At 42.5% G+C, this 6,354-nt stretch overlaps 1 protein-coding gene across 2 annotated transcripts in view; it reads left to right on the top strand.

The window, feature by feature from the left end:
* LOC106811287 (forkhead box protein L2-like) overlaps positions 1-6,354 on the top strand; it is a 15,265-nt gene that overhangs the window by 412 nt on the left and 8,499 nt on the right. Inside the window, exon 2 of one of the 2 annotated variants that reach the window (XM_014814854.1) lies at positions 4,586-4,587. The gene's annotated coding sequence lies outside the window, so the exon portion shown is untranslated. Of the gene's footprint in view, positions 1-4,585; positions 4,588-4,719; positions 4,851-6,354 lie in introns of those variants that run through there. The other variant, XM_014814856.1, reaches the window with a different exon arrangement.

Here is a 6,354-nt window from a genome sequence, read left to right as displayed (position 1 = left end):
ATATATATATGTGTGTATGTTGTGTGTGTGTTGTTGTTTGTTTGTTTGTTTGTTTGTTTGTTTGTTTGTTTGTTGTGTGTGTGTGTGTGTGTGTGTGTGTGTGTGTGTGTGTGTGTGTGTGTGAGTGTGTATATGTATGTGTTTTTGTTTGTATGTTTGTGTGTGTGTGTTCGCATGCGCGCGCGTGTGTGTGCGTATGCCTTCGCCGTGCCTGTGCGTGTGTGTCATGTTTTTAAATTCAACATTATACACCGCTCGCCGCCAGCAGCAGCATTTAGAATACGAAGCGCGAACAATGAATCATTTTCTCGACCATTATTAAACATTTTTATTACTTACAGATATAATTTGCACTGTTTTCACCAAAGAGATTTGTTTTCGCTCGAGCGTTTGCGCGAAAAAGCTTGTATATATTTGTTTAGAGTTCAATTTCAGGGTGAGGACCGATCACATGTCGCGTGCAGACGACTCCGCGACGCGGATCAGCGCCATCTTTCTTCTCTCAGTACTTCCATTTGTTCGGCAGTAGAAATGGTTCCTGCGTCGCCGACATCACGTGCAGCGGAGTCTTATAGGCAACGTTGTCGGGAAAGCTCCATGCGACTGTCTGCGTGGCGGGAGAACGTATCTGTGGGTTTGCGGGAGGGTAGGTCCGTGGAAACCTCCTCCTCACCGGGGGCTCGACGCTGTGGCCTGCATACACGCACGCAAAGTCGGGTGAGACATTTCTAACGATTCATTCATATCTTCGGAATATTGCGACGAGATTAAACCCGATATCATTGCGGGCTGATGTGCAAATTTTTACACCTACTTGTAATCAGTTATGTTACAGTTAACTAGATATTTAAATAATATAGATTTTACAAAATAATCATTTTTAGTTTTAGAAGCCAATGTATGAGCATAGGTTTACTCATTTAATATTTCAAAACAAAGCGACAGAATACGAGACGTGAAAGACGATTCGCGGCGTTAGATATACAGAGTCGATTATTAATAAAAAAAAGGCGAAATAAATTACGAAAATAACGTGCATATTTAACCAACACATGTAAGCACTATTTTGTTTAAAGAGTACGCGTTCCCGCCGTTGTCATGCATCACACAGATTTAAACAAGAGTAATTCACACTACATCATATATTAATCGTACAAGCGGCGTCACAGAACATACGAGAGCAACAGACATCGCCTTTCAACACCACCGCCAGCAGCAGCACAGCAGCAGCCGCAGCAGCCGTCATCGTAAGCTCACATTCAAACCGTGGATGTGTTCAGGCGGCCGAGGTGCAAACACTATTGCCTCATCTCCCAAGAATTTCTAAATTTTTGCAACCGGTCGCGTTATTTATCACATCCGACTTTCAGCAGAATTGCATGATGCAAATTTAGCGAAAAATCGTCATATAGTTAATCATCATCATCATCAGCAGCAGCATCAAGGCGAGGGCCCAAGAGGCAAGAGTGGCACGTCGACGTCTGCGCTGACAGATCAGCCAGCCTAACCGACGCCCTAGTCGACTTCAGATATTAATGTCGAGTTTTATATGAAAGGAAGTTTTTGAAGAGCAAAACGGGCATCGGCATATATATATATATATATATATATATTACGCATACCACCGTGCACGCCACACGGCCCCGCACACGCACACACGGGTTAGTTGGCTCGGGAGTGACTATGCGGGGCGCGCACGGCGTTTCTGACGTTATAGACGGGTGAGGGAGCCACATCACAATCACACACCAGCAACACACAGCACACACACACAGCACACACACACACCAACACACGACACACACACACACACACACACAGACACCACACACACCACATCAGCACAGCACACACACACACACACATCAACACACACAACACATCACACATCACACCAAGACACACACACACACAACAGCAGCGACAGGGAAAGGGGGAGAGAAGAGAGCGAAAGGGGCGGAGAAAGGGGATGGCACAATATGCAATCGATGGTTGGTGCTGTGCTTTCTCATTATATATGCAAAATATTGCGCAATATGTTAATGTTAAGATTTTCGTTAAGATGTAGTTAATATATGTTTAATTAATGAATGAATAATTATTTAATTTGCACATAAATATATTAGTGATGGTCAGATTAGGTTCAAACGTACAACACACCTTCATAACTACTAGTGTAAAATCATTTTTATCATAAGTTTAAGTATTATACCTAAGGCTCGAACACTATTAATTGCTAATAGACATAATAATAAAAAATAAGACATCATAAATATAGAATGACGTTTCACTCTTTAGTAACAATAATGTGGCATTCTCTTTAGTTAGTGCTTAGAAATAGTGGGATCGCTGCTTAGGGAAATAAAACTATTTATATATTAATGCCTGTTGTTGGGGGCACTATACCTTCCCTCAGCAACACTAAGGGGGGGGGGGGGGGGAGGGGGGGGAATGACAGCAATTATGGGCCCGGCAACAACAGGCATTAACTGGTGTTGTTAGTGGCATCAGCATGACTTTTCAATGGCTACTTGGGGGGGGGGCCAAGGATATGAAGTGAATTAAGACAAAGTTCTTAAACTAAGGCAATGTTCAATTTGTATTAAATGTCTAACGTCACGAATTTCTAGCCCCCAGCAAGTAGTAAATTTGTGTGTTATTTGTAGCCGAAATAAAATGTAGAAAAATATACATATTAGTGGTTTCCTGTTTAGAGCTTTTCATGCTTATATACCTGCTTATACTCCCTACATGCGCGGTGCATTCGATGTAAGCAAAAAACGCCTCGAGCACAAAACAGCAATCCGCCATTAATTCGAAACTCTTGCGTGGGCGCCCAGGAGCGGGCAGGAGAATTCGTGACGTAAACACATTATGCGTTACATTAACAATCTGGCGTGCGGCGCAAGCATAGTACCTGCGACGTTATCCAATGGAATTTCAACGATTTATCACGTGATGCACTAAATGGATATTATTAGCTTATGGTGTTAAACAAGATTAAAAATATCTCACCGATACGTTCATCAGTTCAAGAGAATTAACGACTGATCTTTCTGAGCCAGCGACATCTACATTTTATTTTTACCACGATAAAGGATGCGACATATCATTTTGCGCTCACGTGGCAAACAACAATAATAATGGGACCAAATAATAAGATGAATATATAATTACATCACGTATATAATTAATTAAAATCTTTATTAATGAGACATATAATCAAAAATCAATGCTACTACACTACTATAAATAATAAAATATAATTGTGTTATTCGCATTTGATGCTATGTGTGTGTGTGTGTGTGTGTGTGTGTGTGTGTGTGTGTGTGTGTGTGTGTGTGTGTGTGTGTGTGTGTGTGTGTGTGCGTGTGCGTGTGCGTGTGTGTATGTGTGTGTGTGTGTGTGTGTGTGTGTGCGTGTGTTTATTTAACGAGGCCGTATCAATAATGACGGTCTCTAATAGTGTATTATCGCAGTGTTACATCTACGCGCTACATTCAATAGGCCCTACTAGAATTACATGACCGTACACGATAGCGTTCGCTGGTGAATTGCTATTTCTAGATGCTTCAAACTTACCTTTTGTCGTATCGACGGGTTGATACACAGAGTGGCAGGTACTGGTCATCGCAGCAGTCGCTGGATTCACAGGTACAATGACATGACTAGATTGCGTTTGCCGTCTGTCTAATTTCTTCCCCAATCCGTGTCCAAAGTACTCTCCGTGACCCTAATGTGGCAGGAAGCCAGAGATCGTTTGGGTAAGCGTCCAAATGTGCGCGCGTGTGCATTATATGCTTCAGCAGAATACTGGTGTGGCTGTTGTTATGATATATTACGGGATACATTTCTGCGATGAATTTGCATGCGTTCTAGTATAAATCTTTAAAACATCACGTTGATATATGAATCTATAAAAACTGTCATCGGCTCTTGATTCCAGGTTACATTAGCCAAACAACGTTGTTTGTATAAAGTAATTATCACAAATGAATCTCTACAAATTGAATCATTATTGCAAATGCGGCTTTATAAAATCATCGAAAACTGTCAACTTTTCATGAATATATATATATATATATAATTATATATAAATAATATAAGTTTAACTTCTCTTTATAATAGCGACTCAGTGCTTATATATCTCCAACACAATGATTTGTGTATTTTGTTGATGCAAGTATTTCACCAGACGGACCTTGGGATATGATTCGACCGTTAAACCATGCACAGCCGTAATAGTGGTATAAAAAATAAAACAAAATGTCATTTATGGTTGAAAAATTTCATCGGATCTCTATAGTTCACAGGAAAATAAAGTTAATCTGAGTTAGATTCATAATAAAGTTATAAAAACGAACACTTTCTTTCCAGTGCTGCCATCTAACTGGAAACGTCAGACCTGAAGAAGTCTATCGGTGATAGACGAAAATTTCGTCAGTGTAAGCTTTTATAACTTCATTATGGATCTAACTCCTACAATGTCATATAATATTTCGTTTCGCACTTGTAATGCGTGCCGGTTGTCGTGTTGCGAGAAGCTGTGCTTGTCGCTTTGCTCCATCTTAACGATAAAGGCCAGCGGTGGTTCGCACATGCGCCTTCTATCAGTGTCTTCTCTCACGCCCGCGCAGTGTGTCGCTGCCGTCATGTCGCCGCGACCGGTCTCCTCGCCGATAGATTCCGTCGCCGGCTTATACCAGTTGCCGTCGGCCTGCCTCTCCGGTGCGTGGTCGCGTTCTTTACCCATCCTTGAGAGTAGCTTGTGGTGTCTCTTGCTGTGCGTGTAGTCGACAATGAAACGCCTTTGCCTAGTATGAATTGACAATGATGATGCACGCCAACAGGTGATAAAGGTAGATAAATGCACCGATTGCGATGCGTATGTGTGTATGTCTCTCTTACTCTCTCGCGCGCGCTCTCTCTCTCTCTCTCTTCTCTCTCTCTCTCTCTCTCTCTCTCTTTCTCTCTTTCTCTCTCTCTCTCTCTCTCTCTCTCTTTCTCTTTTCTCTCTTTCTCTCTTCATCTCTCTCTCCTCCTCTCTTCTCTCTCTCTCTCTCTGTCTGTCTGTCTGTCTGTCTGTCTCTCTCTCTCTCTCTCCCTGTACGTAAGTTGTCAGCGTATCGTATACTAATTCACTTCGTGTACCGATTGTGTTGGTTGCCACGTATGTACGCGACTGTTGCCAGGCAAGCGCGTCAACACTGAAAAATTAACTGTGGTGTCACGCTCGCTGATAAACCGCGAATATAGTAAACAATTGAAATGAACAAGCGAATATTTCTCTCCCGCATATTGATCAGCCGCAGATAAAGTTCGGCGCGGTGACTACTTTATTCGTGCGCATAAAAGTTTAATAAAATTCGAAATGGTAAATACGCGTACGGTGCACGTCTCTTATTCGGTTCGCTCCTGTACCCTGTATGCATAAACCACGCGTATACAAATTGTGAACTTTGTCATCCCCGTTATCACACATCAAGATCTTCTCGCACGTATGAAATTGATACCATTGTTGCTCCATTAATTATTACAGGGGAATTAATCTTGGGATGTTATACAGAATTTTATTCATATACTATGTGTTATATCAGTTCTGTTAACTATTTTATATATCTGTTATGCCATATATGTTAGTTAAACTATTTTCTCAGTATATAGTTCGAACCGGGAACACACGACGCGCGCGTTCGCGTGAATTTTGCTGGGCTGTCGGCACGTTTCACGTGAACCATTCATGTAGAGGCAGTCGCATCAGGAACGAGAGGAAGAGAGAGAGGGGAGAGAAAGAGAGAGAGAGAGAGAGCGAGAGATCGAGAGAGAGATAGATAGAGAGGGAGAGAGAGATAGATAGATAGAGAGAGAGAGAGAGAGAGAGAGAGAGAGAGAGAGAGAGAGAGAGAAGAGAGAGATAGAGAGAGAGAGGAAGGAAGAGAGAGAGAGAGAAAGAGCAGGAAGAAGAGAGAGAGAGAGAGAAGAGGAGAGAGAGAGAGAGCGAGAGAGATGAGAGAGAGAGAGCAAGCAGAGAGAGAGAGAGAGACAGAGAGCAGCAGGGAGAGAGGAGAAGAGAGAGAGAAGAGAGAGAGAGAGAGAGAGAGACGAGAGAGAGCAGCCGTTCCCACGCGCCTTGGCCTTGCCACCCCTGCCCTGTCCAGATATAGCGACGAAATTTAGTTAGGCTATCTATTAAATACCCAAACTTTGCAGGCCATTCTGGTTCGAAAGTGTCTCGAACAGAAGGTATCTGGATTCTAGTGTTAGAATGAAGGTTGCCATAGCGCAAGACTAATAGCAGCCGTCTTCGCCGAAATCCCCCAACCCTTTTCGTCATGACGAGTCTCAGCATAGGTG

Source organism: Priapulus caudatus, unplaced genomic scaffold (assembly GCF_000485595.1).
Source record: "Priapulus caudatus unplaced genomic scaffold, Priapulus_caudatus-5.0.1 Scaffold524, whole genome shotgun sequence".
Classification (NCBI taxonomy): Eukaryota; Metazoa; Priapulida; class Priapulimorpha; order Priapulimorphida; family Priapulidae; genus Priapulus; species Priapulus caudatus.
Note: the sequence above shows the minus strand (reverse complement) of the source record. Positions and strands in the feature narration are given on the sequence as shown.